This window comes from Prionailurus bengalensis, chromosome A1 (assembly GCF_016509475.1).
Source record: "Prionailurus bengalensis isolate Pbe53 chromosome A1, Fcat_Pben_1.1_paternal_pri, whole genome shotgun sequence".
Classification (NCBI taxonomy): domain Eukaryota; kingdom Metazoa; phylum Chordata; class Mammalia; order Carnivora; family Felidae; genus Prionailurus; species Prionailurus bengalensis.
The window spans coordinates 72,113,785-72,134,215 of NC_057343.1; the positions used below are offsets into that span (position 1 = coordinate 72,113,785).

General features: G+C 41.2%; 1 protein-coding gene across 4 annotated transcripts in view; it reads right to left on the minus strand.

Annotated features, from left to right (window-relative positions):
- Positions 1 to 15,087, minus strand: part of GGACT (gamma-glutamylamine cyclotransferase) — a 47,246-nt gene extending 32,159 nt beyond the window's left edge. For 2 of the 4 annotated variants that reach the window (XM_043582517.1, XM_043582480.1), the window contains exons 1-2: positions 14,719 to 15,087; positions 12,031 to 12,204 (exon numbers count right to left, since the gene is read on the minus strand). The gene's annotated coding sequence lies outside the window, so the exon portion shown is untranslated. The remainder of the gene's footprint in view (positions 1 to 12,030; positions 12,205 to 14,718) is intronic. The other 2 variants (XM_043582491.1, XM_043582509.1) reach the window with 2 other exon arrangements.
- Between the last annotated feature and the right edge of the window lie 5,344 nt (positions 15,088 to 20,431).

Genomic DNA, 20,431 nt, shown 5'->3' on the forward strand with positions numbered 1-20,431 from the left:
CACATGTATAGAAACCTGTATCTTTTAAAAAATAAAATGCTTCAAGTGTCCAAGTTACACAAAAAGGAAGACAAAATACATAAAAGTAAAGATGATATAAAAAGATCTCAAGATAAGTAAAAGGTGGTCTTTTCCAAGTTTAATACACATTAGCCCTTTAAATTGCCCCATCATTTTATGTAACTATGAAACTGTTTCCTAAACACTATTACTGAATACAAATTTTCTAAGAGCATCATGTTTTCACTCACTTATGATTCAAGGTCAGCCTTAAGTGCAAGTATTAAGCAACAGGAATAACCATTTTAAACATGTGGAATAAATTCCATTTTTAACTTTCAACACCTGGTGTCAGCAGCATAACACAGTACAGGGCTATACAGGCTCTGTGCTGGGTGTGCCCCAGGGTGGTGGCAGCCAGCCTTTCATGGGGGAAGGAAGCAGGGTCCCAGTTCACACCTTCCAGAAGCATGACTTTACCACTCTCCCAGATGGCCGCATTCCCAGGAATCACTCGGGGTTAATGGATGGTCTCTATGCTTGTTTTTAACTTTGAACATAATGATGCTAGGAAAAGACTAGAGTGAAGTAAACCTGAAATACTTTTTCTCCACATATAGGGTTTCACAAGTGATGGCCTGTCTACCTCCCCCTCCCCAATCCTATGACCCTGTGCCCACTACTTATGCACATCTACTTCCCCAATGTGCAGGTAATCTTGTTTACGTTGGCTTGCTGATGACACACCTGAAATACAAAATACAAAATCTCTGTGGAAACATCACTCTTTAAAGTAACTGGCTGGTGTTCAGGTCAAACTTCAAACAAAGGGGAGATGTCAGGAAGGAGAAGCCATCCTTCAGATGTCCTCAGTAAAGATCACAGCGTTGACCTCCAAGAGGGATCCGCTAGAACTGTAGAGCCTGGTACAGTTCAGCCTGCCCTCAGCCTGCCCTCAAACCCAAGCAACCTTCATGTGTCATTTCACTACCAAATAACAGTGTGGGTGGAGAACATGTGTGAGATAAAACTGAAGGGATTACAGCCGAGCTCCCACAGCCTGAGCATGTGCTTTAAAATGAGGTAATGTCCCAGCAGCTCCCACTTGTTTCCTGGCAGCAAAGGGATCCTGCAAAGCCCTCTCTGCAGAAGCTGGTTTCCACCCACTGAAGTCCATGAACCAATCTGCTTAACAGCAAGTAATAAGAAAGCATTGGTGTTTTTTCAAACAGCAGGCATCTCATCACAAGTTTCTGAAGATGATGCCTGCTGCGGCTGGGTGCACACACATAATCTGGAGGCATCGGCACCGCCTGGTGACCTAAGCCCTCTTTCCTCTCACTCCAACTGCTCCCAGCTACTGATGACAAGGCCTCTCCTTGCCCACATGGATGGCCACCTCCTAAATGGTCTCACTGCCCCAGGCTTGCCCTCACCACCCCCACCTGCAACTGCATGCAAGACCGTGCCCCTCCCCGTTTCCCAGCCTGGGCTCTGAGGGGCCCCCTCAGATGACCCTAATGATCCTCTCCCCTACTGACAGTGTCCCTGTGTGATTCATGCCCCTTGTGCAAAGGCTAGCTTTAGTGACTTGATTCAAATGAACACAATACAGAGGATGTGATGGGATGTTACTTCTGAGATTAGGTTTTAAACAGACTGTGCCTTCCGTCTGGAGGGCTCTCTGGTACACTCTTTCCCTCAGACCCCTCGCTGTCAGGGAAGCCAGCTGCCATGCTGTGAGACTCCCTAAGGAGACACCCATGTGGAGAGGAGCTGAGGTCTCTGCCGACAGCCAGAAAGGCCCCAAGGCCTGCTGGCTGTCACATGAGTGAGCTCAGATACTCCTCCAGGCAGCTGGGAGATGACCACAGCCCCAGCCCACACCCTGTCTGCAGCCTGCTGAAGACCCTGAGCTAGAGCCACGAGCCAAGCATCTCCCAGATTCTCACCTGCAGAAAATGGGGGATAATGCATGTTGTCTGCAGCCACTGATGTTAAGGATAATTTGTTATGCAGCTCTAGACAACAAATTCTAAAGGGTCAAGCCTAAGTTTCTGCACGTGGCTCACACAGGACAATCAGTGTCCAGCTGTATCTTTCTCTCCGGCCATATCTAGGCCATGCCTTACACTGCTCTGTGGCAGGTATAATCTGACCCCCTCTTTGCTCATAAGGCTGCCATTGCCCCTAAGGAACTTCTTCCTTCCTCAACATGCTGCCTGGCAAAATCCTACTCATCCTTCAAGATTCCCAGGTCACTTCAAACATCATCTCCCCTGTGTAATCCTCCCTTGTGGGCAGAACTGTTTCTGTCACTGAGTCCTAAGAATGCATTTCCTTGCTTTCTGGCACAAGATGTTCCACATTCATCTTGGACTTTCTCTGCCCCAGGCCTGGAACCAGCCATTTCTCCAAGGAGCCCTAGTTTCCACCTGTTAGTTGGTATTTAGAAGCCAAGATCTAGGTGTGAGGTGTGCTTATTGTTCTTGCAGTGTTATCTGCCCAAGAGGCTCCCTCAGTAGACTATGTACACATATATCTATATCTATATATCTATATCTATCTATACACACACACACACACACACATTTATATCCATACGTATTGAAAACCATGAGTTCACACTCACACACCTGACCCAATCCATACCACCACACGGTTCATCCTAGTTCTTGACATTTCTGTACTGACAACTCCCTTCAACAGTGGCATAACTGGCTCATATGATCTTTGGTACAGTTAATTACATGATCAATCCTTCCATATGTAACTAATTTCCAATTTCAGTCACAACCATCTTCCCTGCACATAAACTCTCCTCTTGCCGCTCAGGCTCTGACAGCCCACATCGAGATAACCCTCTAAAAGGGCAGTCTACTCACCCCACTCAGCCTGGGACTCCCCGTGCTAGGTTTAGGGGTGGAGATGGTGACTTCTTCCCTTTATGGGAGGGGCTGCAAAGGTGCCCTGCACAGGTGCACACACAAGAGAATAGAAAGAATTTGTGGCCATTTGTGTAAGCCAGCACACCAGGCTCCTCGGTGTCACTGCTAACAGATGGCTTCCATTCTTAAGGTCCTCTTAGGAGAAAAGATGGCTGCCATTACACTGGCCATAATATCTTCATACGAAGTAATAGGAACTATGAAGGGCAGGGTGAGGAACAGGAGCAACCTCACTGACTCAGGTTTCTTTGCAAAACTTGCCAGAAGTCTCACACATTTCTCCTTCCTGTTTTTTACCATAACTTGAGGGACATGGTCACTCAGAATAAAACTGCAGATCAGGAACTAAGGAAGGAGACATTGGACATTTGGTGGTGACCACAATTTCTGCCACTCTCATTTTCTTTATTTACTGGATAACATCCTGCTTTCAGGAATTATCGAAGGCCTTGAATGAATCTTGGAAGCATTCCTGAGCCTCACCTATCACTAGGCTTGTAAATTACCAATGTAAGTCATCCTAAGTGCACAGGAACTCTTAGAGAATCTTAAGTGGCTGCTCGGATGCTATACCACTACATCTCTGTTAGTCGAAAAATCCCATGTTGCAATGGGCCTTTCCAAGAGCTTACTGACTCACCAAGAAAACCACCACCTATGAGGACATTTTATAACCCTTTACCTGTGAAAAAACACTATGCAAGGACCAGATCAAAACTCCAAACCCAAGCAGCACAGCGTTCAAGAGAGGTGGGAGCAGAAAGTGGTGAAAACGGTCCTAGCTATCTGCCACATCAAAGGAAAGGGAGAAAGAAAAAGGGGAAAATAACACATGGAAGATAACCTCAGAAATGGGGGGACTGGCACAAGAGAACCACTCTTTTGGAAGTCCTAGGAAGGTTTATTTTGCAAAATGCCCCAGGAGGTAAGCCTTGATACATTTCAGATGAATTCATCTGAATCGATGCTGTTTCTCTGCAAGGAAAACCCAAAGACTGTTATTTAATGGAAAGGCACTACAGAAGTGTTTCTATTTATAAATTATTATAGCAGTGTAATCTTGATATTGTTCCAACATCTTTCAGATCATAGATGTATAGTGTTATTTCTGAAAGCAGGAGAAAGTATGGTATATGTCGAACACATCTGAAACAGACATGTTTCACTTTGTACTCAGGTAAAACTCTGCTACCTTTTAGCTATGTGACCTTGTTCAAGGTGTTTCATATCTCTGAACCTCAGTTACATCAGGGATACTAAAGCACACCTCAAGGGTTAATGTATGAAGATTATATGAGATAACGTATATAAAAATTCTGGTACACAGTGATTTTAATAAGTATTAGTCCCCTCCCAAGAGAAGGGTAAATCACAGAATTACTGTAAGCACTAAACAATAGAATGGATCACAGATACAAAAGTGCCTGACATACAGTTTGTATGTTCGATAAATGTTAATTCCTTTTTTAACTTACTCATCCACACAAAAAGCTATATCCTAGTTATTTAGCATGGTTGAATGGTGTTTTTATAATGAAATTTAACCTTTTATGCATGTAAAAATTATATAAACCCTCTCTGCATTAGTAAACACTGTATACTAAAAATGCAGCATATCCTTGGTTCATTGCAGCATTATTCACAATAGCAAAGAAGTGGAAGTAATCCAAGAGTCTGTCAATAGATGAATGGAGAAGTAAAATGTATCTACATACAAATATTCAGCCTTAAAGGAAAGAAATCCTGTCACGTGCTACAATTTGGATTCGCCTTAGGAACATCATGCTAAATGAAAGAAACTAGTCACAAAAAGACAAATACTGTATGATTCCACTTACATGAGGTACCTAGAATAGTCAAATTCATAGAGACAGAGAGTAGCATGGTGGTTGCTAGGGGCAGGGGGAGTGTAGGGGGTTGCTGTCTAATGGGTACACAGTTTCAGTTTTACAAGAAGTAACAGTTTTGGAGGTATGTTGTACAACACTGAATATACTTAACACTATTGAAGTGTATACTTAAAAATGGTTAAGATAGTAAAGTTTATGTTATTTTTTTAACCACAATAAAAATTATTTTTTAAATGATGTAACTTGTGAGCTTTCATAATAATGCAAGATCGTCACACTGATTAATTATGGACTGTGCTACAGATAGCCTATGCAGTCTGCTGCCCAGAGCTGAATCTGTATCGTGCCTCAGGAGTTACTCTAGAGTATGCTTTCTTAAACAAATATATAGGATATGTTAGGATTCAGCTGCTAATGGAAAAAGTGGAACTTCACATCTTTTAGTACATAATATGTGCTATTACCATCAGAGAATTGTAAGATGTGAAAGCTGGAAGAAACTTATAAAATAAAAGGTAATCAAACTAAATGATTTAACTAAGGTCATATGGATAGTAATTATGAACAGAGCTGGAAAGAGAAAACATCTCCTGATTCCCCCTATAATCCTCTTATACAACCAACTCAGCTCTCCAGAATTCCTCACCTCTGAACGTCACTATTTAATACGCTGCCACCAGGGGGCAGCAGGTGTATTAGTCTGGTATTCTAAAACCCCAATTTAAGACCCCAATACCCGTCTATTATCCCTTCCTCCACTTCCCCATATATATGCACATTTATAGGACCTTATTAATGTCAACAGGAATAAAGTTTAAAGAACATCTATAATAATTTTTTTAAACAAAATAAAGACTTGGGTCCCATGGAGGTAACAACCTTACTAATCCTTCATTATTTTTTATTTATTCCAATCCAAATTCCAATCCAACTACTACGTTAGTTTTAAACCAAAAATGACTTAGCTACAGAAACTCATCCCATTTCTATACATTTTGAACTACATTTCCCTAATATTTGGCCTCTTAGGTTTCATACCACAACAACCCCCCGAAGCCCATCTGGCAACTTGTCCTCCATCTTTTTTCTTCACATCAGGCTCAGTTCTTCTTTCTAATGCCCCTGCATTACAAAGGAAGGTCTGTCAACAAGTCTAAGCAACTTTTCAGAAAGGAAACAGGGAGATCCTAGATGACAGTAATTTCCACTGTTCAAATGATTCTACCAACCTGAAGCTCAAACTATGGCAGCTAATGGGTGAGACTTGATAGGGCTATCTCATAGCAATGACCTGTGCACCCTGAGACTTCCCATAGTTTCATCTAATTCAAGGAGTGAGGGACAACAACATTAGCAGTGAAATTTAGGTACTTTAATCTAGGAAGCAACTGCACACTTTCAAGCAATAGAGACCAGTGACTATGGTCCCTAAGTCATCCAAAAAGAGGCATATGATCTTTATTTCACAAATTTCAAATGGTTTTCTTCCTTGAGCTTAATATGCTTAAATTAAAAAAAAAAGTATTTAAAGGCAAGTTTTCACTACTGCTTCAGATACATGGGAGCAGTCCATTTTTATTTTATTATTTTTTATTTAAAAAATTTTTAAGTTTATGTATTTATTTTGAGAGATAGAGAGAGCACAAGTTGGGAAGAGACAGAGAGGAGGAGAGATGGAATCCCAAGCAGGCTCTGCACCATCAGCGCAGAGCCCGATGTGGGGCTCAGACTCACAAACTGTGAGATCATGACCTGAGCTGAGATCAAGAGTCAGACGCTTAAGCGACTACACCACCCAGGCACCCCAGGAGCAGTCCATTTTTAAACTACAACAGTGTTCACTGTAGCTAAAAGGCATTCAAAGAAATTACTCTTTACTTACGTCCAGTTGTCTCATGTAACTTACTATTCACTGAACAATCTAATCTAGCATAAAATTGATGGCAAAAGCAGTCATGGCACTATCGGTTACTATTTGTAAAATAGGAATGAGACACACACAAGATGCATATAATGAAGGGATCACTGCAAAACGCATCCTGCATTCAGACACTATTCTGTTAATCTTTGCCAAATATGATGATTCAACTAGTGAGACTTAAGAAAGTCTCCTACCTAAATAACATTCTGGTTTTAATTATTTTCCATAGAGAATATTTACCACATTTAAATATGGAATATCACCAGAAAACCAGAAATAATTATTTTTATAACAGGTATATAAAATAAATTTAATTATTAAAATAATGGTCTATTGTGCTCAAAAATCTGAAATTAAATAATAAAAAAAAAACAACACACCTATTAGGTGGGCTCAAATAAAAAAAAAAACTGATAGTATCAAGTGCTGACAAAAATATGGAGCAACTGGAACTCTCACACATAGGTGGCTGAGATGCAAAATGGTCGGGATGCAGCCACTCTAGAAAAGTTTAGCAGTTTCTTCAAAAGTTAAGTACACACTTACCATATTACCCAGCCATTTTGCTCCTGGGGATTTGCTCTAAAAAGATGAAAAATTTCGACCACATAAAAACCTATGTACAAATATTTATAGCAGCTTTACTCACAATCTCCCCAAACTGTAAAGAGTCCAATATCCTTCAACAGTGAATATACATAAACTGGGGTATGTCTGGAAGATGGAGTACACTACCCGGCAATAAAAAGAATACACACATGGAAGAACCTCAAAGACGTCTGAGTGAAAGAAGGTAGTCTCAAAGGTTGCAAACTATTTAATTTCATTTATGTGACATTCTAGAAAAGGTAAAACTTATCAAGATGGAAACCAGATCAAAGGTTGCAGCAATTAGGGGAAGAGTGAGGGTTTGACTTACAATGGGCCAGAATGAGGGATGTTTTGGTCCTCTGGTAGTTTTTGGTTTTGTTTTCCGGCTTTTTTTTTTTTTTTTTTGGTGATGGAAATGCTCTGTAATGTAAAAGGACTGTGATGATGGTTACATGAATTAATCAACTTTAAAACTCAGAATTATACAACAAAAAAGGCCAATTTTACTTTATATAAATTCTAATAATAGTGAATAAAAGTATGAGAGTATGTGACTACTCTAAAACAGAGTTAAAAATAAGAGGGAAAAGTAATGAGAACTCTGAATTAAGCTAATGCCTGGAATACATCAATTATTTATTAAAAGAGACTTAGGAGATGTATAAATCAAATACAATGAGTGGGCTTTGTTTTGACCCTGGTTTGAATAAATCAACCGCACATACCTTTTTAGGCAAATGGGGATATTTGAATACAGTATTAGAATCTATAGCAATACCACCCTGAATGCGCCCAATCTCATCTAAATACATTATTGGAAGATATTAAGGATTTTTTGTTCATTGTTAGGAAGGACTGTAGTTTTTTAAACTAAACTTAAAAAAAAAAATCGTACTAAAATAGTGATAAAATGGCACAGTTTCTGGTATTGGCTTCAGAATTCTTCAGAAGTAAGCAAATAAACAAAAACTCAAAAAAAAAAAACCAAAGGGAGAAGGGCTAATGGAACAAGTGTGGCAAAGCCAGGATGGTGCATGCATTTCTGATGCTGTGTTGTTTCATGAAGGTTTACTGTATTCTACTTTTGAGTATGGCTGGAAACATTCATAATAAAACACTGACAGAGAGGGAAAAAAAACAAACAAAAAACCAGTGACTTCGTCTTTGTAAATACTCCCCAAAATGCCATTTAACTGTTTTTTATTCACTTATAAGATACACTACAGTTGACCTTTGAACAATGCCGGGGTTGGGGGCGTGCCAACACCCTGTATTTGAAATATTAGAGTATACCTTCTGACTCCCAAAACTTAACTACTAATAGCTTCATGTTGTCCAGAAACCTTAGTGATAGCATGTGTCAATTAGCACATATTTTGTATGCTGTATGTATTATATACTGTATTCTTACAATAAAGTAAGCTAGAAAAAAGAAAATGTTATTTAGAAAATCTTGAGGAAGAAAAAATACATTTATAACACTTTATTTATTTTTTTAATAAGGCTGCATATAAGCGGACTTACACAGTTCAAACCCATGTTGTTCAAAAGTCAACTGTGATTTCTCCTTATAGTTTTTATTAGGCTTTTATAATCTGTATCTAACTTTATAGAAAACCAAATTGAGGCAGAAAGAGTAATTTAAAACAGGCAGTTGTGATTCTTCTCACAATAAGGGCTCAATAATGGCATGAGAAATGGCTTAAAGAATGTTTTTCAAATCTCATTTAATACTCATAAATTAGTAAAACCAACCTAAGATGTAGAAATATTAATGATTTTCACGAACTTCTCTGCTGCATACTCCTAAGTGCAGGTGACAACAGCAGGAGGAGGTAATTAATACTCAAAAGTTTAAAAACAGATGCAGTAAACATGAACACAAGGAGAATCAGAATAGGAGAAGTTCTTATTTATTCTTTGTCACTCCAATTTATTCTGACATAACTCAAAATATCAGAGTCCCAAAAACACTGTCAACCGACTGGAAATTTCTTTCTTACTGGTGGTCTATTATGTGGAAGATACTATGGGGGAATTAAAAGGGGAAGGTGTGGTTCTCTTCTAAACAGAGTTAATATATGAGAAAATACTAAATATTTTAGCATGAATTCTGTTTAAAATAGTCTGACAGTGTTTAAGGCTAGTGGGCAAAGACAATTACACAGGCAAAAATAGCAGAGAAAATAAAGGTTAAAGAGCTGCAGCGGGAAAAGGCTCCTGCACAGGCAGGAGTGACCCGTGGGAAGGGTGGGGCACAGGAGTGGATCAGGGTTCTGACAGCTGTTCAGTGGAGCTCCCAACGATGGGGGACATCTCGCATGCAGGCCTGTCTCCTGTCAACCAGAAGCCTCTCTCCCCAATGCTGAAGGAGAGGCCCCAAGAGTCTCAAGTCACCGCCTCAGCATGGAAGAGCAGAGGCACCACACCCTGGAAATTATTAGCACCTGGTAGTAACTGACTGTCCCAAATGTCTGACCCTGAAGCGCCTACTGCAGCATAAGGTGAGGTGACTCAATAAAGGCCTCCCAAAGGTCCCCAGGGCCTGTGAACATGTTACCTTGCATGGCATAAGGGACTTGACTGATGTGATTAATGTTAAGGGCCTTAAGATGCAGAAATTATCCTGGATTATCCAAATGGGCCCAATCTAATGAACATGAGTCCTCAAAACTGGAGGAGCTTTCCTGGCTGGGAGCAGAGGGAGAACTGTGACCATGGTGGAAGGGACAAAGGGACGAAATGCTATCTCTCAAGGTGGAGGGAGGGGGCCCGTGAACCAAGGAATGTGGGCAGCCTCTGGAAGTGGGAAAAGGCTAGAAAACAGATACTTCCCAGCATCTCCAAGAGGGGACACAGCCTCACTGATGCCCTGATTTCAGCCCAGTGAGACCCGTGTTGACTTCTGACCTAAAGAACCATAAGACAAGTATCTGCGTTGTTTTAAGCCACGAAGTTGGTGACACCTTGTTCTGGTGGCACTAAGAAACACCTCTCCTAGTCTCTAGGCCTTGGCCTGTGACCCCACCACCCTCTCACTTCACCAATGAAGGACACTTTCATTCGATTTGAAAGACAAGATATTCCTGGGCACCTGGGTGACTCAGTCAGTTGAGTGTCAGACTTGATTTCATCTCAGGTCGTGATCCCAGGGTCATGGGATTGAGAACCTTGTCAGGTTCCACGCTGAGCAAGAATCTGCTTAAGATTCTCTCTGTCCCTCTCCCCCATTCACATTCTCTCTCTCTCTCTCTTTAAAAAAAAAAAAAAAAAAAAAAAAAGACAAGATATTCCACATACCACATCTCTGCTCAAAGGTCTTTTCCTCTGAAAAGTGCTCCCAAACGTCCTTAACCAGCCCAGGGCAGGTCAGGACCCCCACTCCATACACTCATTCACTCCTACACCTCTCCACCTCAGTGTCTGCCTGACTACAGTTATTCTCCTCCTTCAGAGCTTACATTTACTGAGCAACTACTAAACACTTAATGCCATGCGAAGGAATTTTCACGGGTTTTCTGATCCAATCCTTCCAACTACCCTATCAGGTAGACATAATTATTATCCCTCATTTTTTTAAATTAGAAAAGTCAAAATCACCCAACTAGTAAGGGCAGAGCTGGGATCTGAAGCCAGGTAGTCTGACACAGGAGTTGTTGCCCTTGACCGTAACATTAATATCTGTCTCCTATGTGAGAAATCTAAGTTCCAAGATCCTGTGTACTGATTAACACAACACACCCCAGTGTTCAACACAGAGAAACTTACTAGTTGCTGAATATGAACAAATGGGGACAAAGATGATTTTCCCCTACTATTCTTTTTTTTTTTAAGAAAATTTCTTATTATCAGAAGTCAAATATATACAGAGGTAGAATAATGGTAGAATGATCCCCCAAATACCCAAATCCCAATTTCAACACTTATCAATGTAGGGCCAATCTTAACACCAACATTTAATCAATTCAATGTTACATTATCTAGTAGAAAGAGCCCCCTTTATTACTCTTCTTTTACAGGATTCCATGTTCCTAGTTATCACATGTTCATTTACCTGTGTTAAGACATTTTAAAAAAACAATCTTGAAATGGGCAAGTCTTTCTAAGCAAAACAAAAAGCAAGGGAACTATAAAGGAGAAATTGATAACTTTTTTCTTATATAATATTTAAATTTTCTGCAGAGCATAAATATTATAAACAAAATACAAAAAGTGAGGGAAACAGGGAGCACCAGGGGGATCAGTCAGTTAAGCATCCGACTCTTGATTTCGGCTCAGGTCATGATCTCAATCGGTTTGTGAGTTTGAGCCCCGTGTCGGGCTCCACACTGACAATTTGGAGCCTGCTTGGGATTCTCTCTCTCTCTCTCTCTCTCTCTCTCTCTCTCTCTCTCCCCCTCCCATGTGTGCACTTACTCTCTCTCTTAAAATAAATAAACATTAAAAAAATTTTTTTAATGGGGGAAACAGCTGTAACATATATGACAAACGATTAGTATGTATTTCCAATGTATAAAGAATTCTTACAAATCAATAAGAAAAAGGCCAATACCACGTTATCTGGAAAAATGGGTACAGGGATGAACAGAGAGTTTCACCTACTAATCTTAAACATGAGAAAAGCAAGGACTTCCAAGTGACACTGTCAAGATACTTCCTCTGGTACTCTAGGATTTAGGAGTAAGACGCACTCCAGAACAAAGGAAAAAACAATTCTTACCCGTAAACTTGTTTCTTCAAAACCCGGTCACCTTGGAGTCCAGCACCATAGTAAGTGTGAGAGCCTACAAAGCTTTTGACTTCAGAATCCTTCCTAATGGGACGCCGGGATAAGTATCCCCACCTCACAGTGTGACCAGTAGCCCATGAACCAGGTGTCCTTCTCTCAGTCCTGCTGGGGGGATGAAGAGAAAGATGAGTGAAGAAAAGTTGAGTGTTTCAGAGACAAAGAGCTTAAAAACAAAAGCAAACCACCCAGCCCCTGCTAGATGGCATCTGAAACCCTGGGTCTGGGCCCAAGAAGGAAGGTATTTCCATTCAGTGGGAAAATGTGGTCCACATTTCCCAAGGGTCTTGAACAGAGGAGGGTGTCCACTGACCTGGCAGAAGGATTCAGAGTAGTCAACACCCTTGAGAAATAGCACCCATATCCTCTTCAAGTAAGGAAAATAAGATGAGAAAGAAAAAGGTGTATTCTCAGCCATCAGGCAAAGCCAATTTAGGAATATTGAGCCTCTTGGATGAGGGTTTATGAGTCTTTTGAAATCATAAATTTGTATTAAAAAACAATTCAGGGGCACCTGGGTGGCTTAGTTGGTTAAGTGTCCAACTCTTGATTTTGGCTCAGGTCTTGATCTCATGGTTCATGAGGCCAAGCTCCATGTTGGGCTCTGTGCTGACAGCTTAGAGCCTGCTTGGGATTCTCTCTCTCCCTCTCTCTCTGTCCCTCCCTGCTCACATGCACTCTCTCTCTAAATAAATAAATAAACTTAAAAAAAAATCAAACCACCTCTGAAGTTTACCTGCCAAAAATGGAGAAATGGAACCTAATTAACCTAAGCCTTTAGAACTAACTTCCAGTTCACAGGAAATACAGGGGATAGAGGAGCAAGCTAAACCACACCACACAAAAAGCCAAATAAATCCAGAATGTGAGGCATCTACAGGCAACCAAGGGCCACCAGTAAATCACTGGGGCTGTGATAGACCAGGGTCAACCCTGGTTTAAGACCAGCCTGCCAGTGAAGTTTCAAACAAAAAGTCATGAGGGGCGCCTGGGTGGCTCAGTGGGTTGGATATCTGATTTCAGCTCAGGTCATGATCTCACACTCTGTGAGTTCAAGCCCCGCATTGGGCTCTGTGCTGACAGCTCAGGGCCTGGAGCCTGCTTCTGATTCTGTGTCTCCCTCTCTCTCTGCCCCTCCCCCACTCGTGCTCTGTCTCTCTCTGTCTCAGAAATAAACATTAAAAAAATTTTTTTTTCAAGTCATGAAAACAAAAGTATATTGGAATGCACCCATGCTCATTCATGTACACACATCATCTATAGCTACCTTTTGGGGATCACACAGTTGGGTAGTTGCAACTGAGACCACATGGCCCTCAGAGCCTAAAGGAGTTAGTATCTGCCCCCCCCCCTTTTTTTTACAAAGTCTGCTGAACCCCTGTCCTAAATTAAGACACAACAGATATTTGTGGATCTTGTATGGATTCCAATTCACACAAACTAACAGTAAAAGTAAGCACATTTTTGAGGCAATCAAGGAACTTTGTGGACTGGGTCTTAGAAACCATTGTGGAATTATTGCCAATATGATCAGGAGGTGACAACGGTGTTAAGGTTATACAGGAAAAAGCCCTTTTGTTGGAGGCGCATAATGCACTATTTAAGGGTGACCTGATACGGTGTCTGGAATTGAAACTGCTTCCAACAACGAAGAAGATGAAGCAGATGTGGCCAAAGAAACTGCTTTAACAAACTGTCCAATCTATTTGATAGATATGTGGAAGTTCACTGTACTATCCCTCTGCTTTTGCATTTGCTTTAATAAAAAAGAAAAAAAGTAGAGTCTTCTCTAAAGGCACGCCCCCCCCCCCTTCACCCCTTCTTACAAGGAGTCCCTCTCTCTCTAGGTCTGGTGCTAACAGTTAAGACCCTGGTGAGCAAGGTCAATTAGTCCAAAATATCTCCAAACAAAAATTAAGAAATTAATTTAACCTCACAAACTCAGCTTTTGAAATACAAATGCTCTCTACCAGGGTAGTCCGCTTATTCAGGAACTTCTAGCTTCTCTGGGGAGCCAGTTCAGGAAAACAAGGCATTTTGGGAAAACAAGGGCAAACTGCAGGAGCTCCCCATATTAGCATTTCAATAAAGTGAATGAGACCGGGGAGAACAGTCTTCAGTTATAGGAAAAAGTACAGACGGACTGACGGTGTGCGACCTACACCTCATATAGGTCAACCCAACAGATTTAGAGATGTCCTTTAGTTTTTAACACGTGATTTCTCCCTAGGACAGGTGGCAAAACGAAGTATCTGCTTTTCAAAAAGTGGCTGCAAGTCTCAGGAGTTTTCTGATCAGTTCAATATTAACAAAGCAAGCTTGGAGTCAAGAAGGTATGTTGTTTTTTGTTTTTTGTTTTTAACCACGCGCCTATACAGGGTTTCAAGTGCAGTTACGGAGTTATTTCTGGCCAATACAGTGAAATAGCAATAAGCCAGACTTCGGAATCAAGGGAGCAGGAGAAATTCCTCCCTGAGATTCACATGTGTCACTAACAGCTCCAAAGAAACCTAAGGTCATAAACTGACAAATGCCAGAAATTTCAGATTGCTCTGGCAGCTTTCAGTTTCCTCACAAACAGGAACCTGTGAAATTAAAAGCAGCATTTTTGAACACGGCTACCTTCGTTCACCTGAGATATCCTTTTCAAACGACCTCCGGGATAATCATCGCTCTTTGCTTATTAGGAACCGGCAGCGTCCACACCTGCTGGCAGTCCCTAACTTTTCCCGCCCTCGCCAACTCTGACGGGGGCACCCGCGTCACGCCGCGCGCAGCCGCTCTGGGAGCGCGTTTCGCGGCCCGATGTCCCCTCCTCGCCGGCTGGTCCCGCAGGCCGCCCGCGGCCCCTTCACGGCCACGCTCGGTCCCCGGCCTCCCCTCCCCGTGCCCGGCTGCCGCGGGCACCGCACTCGGCCCGGACGCAACGCGCCCCGCAGGGAGCGACGCCCGAGTCCCCAGAGCCCCCGCGCGGAGGGAGCGGGGACAGGAGCCCCAACTCGCCCCACTTCCAGCGCCTCACCTGCCGCAGAGCGCGGCGCCGTCGGTGAGAGAGGACCAGGCAGCGAGCGGAAATCCCCGGCGAGACTGGCGCCGCCGCCCCAGGAGGCCGCCCCCGGCGGCGCCCCCTGGAGGCGGGACGCGGTACCCGCCCGCTCCGACCCCGCCCACACCTGGGCACGCGCCGGGAACCACGCCGCCGTGCACACCTGGGGCGCCCCGCCGCGGACGCTAATGTCCTAACGCGTCCCGCCCGGGACCTCGTATCCGGCTTGAGTCTGTGTGGGACCCAGACGCACTTGGGGGACACACCATAGCTACACACACAGAAATGAGCCCACACCGGGGAATGCCTCCTGGAGGACGCATGGACACATCACCAAAGCCTCACACTGGAGCATCCACACTCGGCGCTGGTACCATACTGGATGCAGATAATCATATAGTCTTGATACCAATTCTCCCTTTTAAAATAAAACAGTGGGTGTAGGAGACAGTGAAAGAAATGACTTCCCTTCTGTCCTCTGGCTCCTAGAACTAAACTTGAGGCCCAGAAATTAGAAGAGTGAAGACCAAAAGCTGAAGGAGAATTTTTCTCTAGAGATTTTGTTCATTCTGGGTTGAAGCAATGCTACTTTGGGGACCCAGGTGACAAGAGCACAGAGATAGAGGGCCACTTCTGTCACCTCTCCCCAAAGACACAAATACATAAGTAGTTATTGGAATAGCAGTAACCCCCTTAATCATTTTCTGCCCCTTCCACTTTCTCATGTATGTGGACTAGTTGAAATCTTACTACAATTTGATTTTTATTTGAACGATTCCAATAGTATAGATGTGGTCGTGTTTTGAATGGATGTATATAGATTTCCAAAAGAAATCTTTAGGACCAGATTCATAAGCCATAATTTATTTCAAAGAGATTTCTTCCCAAGATTTGTTTTGGGAAGTTCATGATTAAATTAAAATATATTGAAAATCTTGTCTAGCATGTATTTTTAACATCATTTTAAAAGAGTAGCAGTAATCATCTTAATTTTTTTTTAAATGAAGAATGATTCTTTTCCTTTTTGAGGGAGGATGATCATGTTGGCAAAGGAAAATGAGCCAAATGCATGAATACATAATTCCTCTGGTGAAGGAAAATTAAAGATGATTACAAGGTGAGTGTTCAATTGCATTTAATGGCAGGTAAGGCTGGAGAGTTTGATTCAACATAGAGTAGGCTCTGTGGGATGAACTCTTCAGCTAACTCTCAAAAAACGACTTATAGACAAATGGTTCAAAGTAGTAGTTTTCAAAATGTGACCTCAGCCCAGCAGTATCAGGAGCACCTAGGAATTTAAAAATGCAAAATCTTAGGTCACACCTGAGATCTTCTGAACCACCAATTCTAGGCGTGGGGCCTAACATTTTAACTAGTGTTTATGATGCCTTTCAAGTTTGAAAACCATGATTTAGTGAAGAATTGCTCCAGTGTTTCTCAAACAGAATTGTGTATGTGAAACAACTGAAGATCTAGGTTAAAAATGCAGATTCTGGTTCGGGTAGACTGGAGTAGAATCTAGATTCCCAGGATTTACTTGTGTATGGACACACACAGGGACATTGTGTCTGTAAATACAACTGCCCAGCAAAGGGAAGGGTGTGGGCTGCCCTTAGAAAGGTGAAAGTCACCCAGTTTCTCAAGAAAACTGAGTGGTTGGTTACAAGTCCATGGCTTGTCAGTTTAGTATTGGTGAGTTACACAGGAGTGCTTTACAAGCCAACTGCTCTGGTGGGTTTAGGAACAGAGTGGACTCATTGAGGTTGTCAGGTTGCATCCAAATTGTAGGGTGAGTCACTCACCGAAAAGGGCTCAGCTTACCATCAGCTGTTTCTGTGTTCATTCTGGTCCATTACTTTGCCATCCATAATGTCCCATATCATCCAGGCTCAGGGTCAAGCCTGCAAATCATGTACGTAGGTTTAAAGCTCAGCAGATGTTTCCTTTATCACTCAAATGATTTAAACCAACAAATTATCTTTAATTGGAATTATACAATTTGGCCATTTTTGTTGTCTAAATCCAAGTAGGTGATTTCCAAGCTCTGTTTTCCAGACTTTAACAAGGGAGATAAGATAGATCCCTGCTTTATATTTATATTTGACTAAATGCACTTCTACTTAGTATTATGAGAAAGAGTCCAGCCTCAGTGTCCTTGTGACCCTTCCCGCAGGCCTCCAGCATTGCAAATTCCACACTACAGATAGGAAAACATTTGCATCCCTTGAAACTGTAGGTATAATGTGAAATATATATACTGTAGGCATAACGTGAAACAAATAACAGAACGAGGAGACTATGTGAGGAGCTTGAAATCTAAATAACACTATAAAATCTACGGAAATATTATCAAATTATTCTAGTAAATTAAAAAAAAATCCTCTTTGGCCCCAAATAACCTACAACCTAAATCCAACACTTGTTTTTGTATGGCCCATGACTAATGAGTTTTACATTTTTAAATGCTTGAAAAAAAAAAAGAAAAAAGAATACTTCATGACATATGAAAACTACATGATACAGTTCAATGTTTATAGTCACGATCATTCGTTCATGTAGTCTTTGGTTGCCACTGAGACTGTGTGGTCCACAAAACCTAACACCTACCATATGCCTTTTTACAGAAAGAGTTTGTCTACCTTGCCCTATAGTTTTTTGTTCTGTTACAATACCTACCTCTCTTTCTTGTAATGGTTAATTTATATGACTGACTCCCTACTGGACTGAGTTTCATGAGAGCAGATTTGTATCCTTTGTCTGAGTTTCCAGCACTTGCCACCATGGTACACAAAATTAGGTATTCAGTAATATTTATTTAAGTGAAGTTTACATTTTGGTCATTTTCCCTATGTAAATCTATATAAACTTACCAAAAAGCCTTTGCGGTTCAACACAGCATCCATTAATTAGGCTAATTTAGAAAATTTGTGTGCAAAAAAAAAAAAAAAGAAAAAATGCATTATGCAAATAATTGGATTCCTTTCTTCCATTTCTAAACCTGACTCTAAAAAAATTGTTGTTAAATTTGAAAGCAGCAGGGTTATTTTTTTGTCTTCTTTTCATTCTGTCAAGTTATTTTACTTGGTACAACAGATCTCACTGCTAAACAATTCCCATGGCAAAGAAATTAATGAACAGAGAAAACCAATCTCATGAAGCTATGTTAATTCACATTAAATTCAATCCTGGTATTTCTAGAATTAATGTTTTAAAGATGATGTGCATTGCTGTCAGATATTTAAAACTAAGATGTTGACATTTTCTCCACAAAAGAAATGCAGTATATTTTCTAAAAAGTCTATGGGCTTCTCAAGGCAATTGCAGTTGAAATGGTTTATGCTATTCTTGCCCATTTTCTGGACTTCTAAGAATAAAAAGCCAAGACTAAAGAGATTATATACATAAGATTATTTAGTTTTGGTGAATAAATCCCTATTCATGAATAGGAGAATAGTTGTAAGAACTCCCAGAAAAAGTAATATGGCCAATGAAATATGCCATCCACCATGATGGAAGCTAATTACATTGCAAAGAACCATTGTCAGGCCACAAACCAATATCTGACCATGTAATATCACTACCATTGTTCTTCCTAAAATCAGAATCAAGTAATTTGGTTCTGCTCTCCAAACAGTAATTGCATTTAATGGAAAGGAAATAATTGTATTTAAGGGAAATAATGCTTACCTGGTGCCTAGAAATGTAGACATTACAAAATAAAATGTAGCTTGATTCCCTTGAGCTGTCAATGTAGGAAATGAACACATTTTGAGTGCTGTTATGTGCCTCACACAGTATGACTCTTCTCTCGTTTTAGCCCTTGAGCAAAGGGTATGAAGCAAAGGTATGAAGCAGATATTACCATTTCCATTCTACATATGAAATGGCTCCAAGAGGCTAAACAGCCCACTTAAAGGCATGTTGCCAGAAAACCAGAGTGGCAAGATTTGAACCCATATCCAGGTGAGCCGCAGCCCGTGCTCTTTAACAGGAGGGCTAAAACTGGGAAGCTGTGTGGTATACACTGGAATGTATGTCATCTGGACTAATAGTTTCTTTTATATTTGAACCTTTGTGGTTAGAATGACTGATTCTGATGACGAGCCCCATACATGTAGTTCTACCCATGAAGAGGTTTCATATACATTATATTTGAGGCTTACTCCTGTGCTGTATGGTAAAGACCTGGTAGAGAATTTCTTCCACTTTACAGATGAAATAGAGAGGTTGCATTGCTTGCCCATTCTTACTGATCATTTCAAATAGCAGCTCTTTTTTTTTTTTGAGTAGGCTTCAAGCCCAGCATGGAGACCAACACCAGGCTTGAAGTCACAACCCTGAGATCAAGACCTGAGCTGAGATCATGAGTCAGACACTTAACACAGTGAACCACCCAGGCACCCCAAATAGCAACATTTTTTAATAGTCAGTGCTCTTCAGAACAAGATTTCTCAGTAAGAAAACAGCAGTCAGCCACTGAAGGGGAGTATTTGACATTGACTTTAGTGTGTCCATGGGAGGAATGTGGTTTCCTGCTCACTTCGCAGCTAGCCTAATCTGTGCTACCTTGGCATGATGAGTGGCAGAGGAGAAGTTTCCTTTTTCAGTCCAAGATACTTTTTAATTTCAAAATATTTTGAAGGACTAGAAGCCTTGAAAACATTTTATTTCCACAAAGGTGTTGGCATTTCAAACATTGTTACATTTCACAGCAATTTTTTAAATGACCATTTATATCAGCACTCACAGCATCTCACTTTTATAACTTTTTAAAAAAGTATTTACGTTTATTTATTTATTTTTGAGAGAGTGAGAGAGAACAAGCAGGGGAGAGGCAGAGAGAAGGAGAGATAGAATCCCAAGCAGGCTTCGCACCATCAGCACAGAGCCCAACACGGGGCTCGAACTCCTGAACTGCGAGATTATGACCTGAGCTGAGATCAAGAGTCAGACGTTTAAGGGACTGAGTCACCCAGGCACCCCTGACTTTTATAACTTTTTATAATGGACCTCTGTCTAAGATTTAAGTTTTTTTAGAAAAAAGGGTTAAGCGTCTAGGGATGTTTGAAGTCCACTGGTGTAGCCCAACCCTCTTATCTTGTAGAGGAGAAATTAATGACAAAGTAGCAACCACCACCACCATGATTTTTATTAGAAGCACCGGAGACATGCAGTAGTTAAGTGGTTCACTCCAGGTTCATGCTAACTAATGGCAGGTTGGAAATGTTGGTAACTAAATCCTTGAAGCTTAAAAAAAAAAATGACTTATGCCTTGAAGTTGGCCGGAGA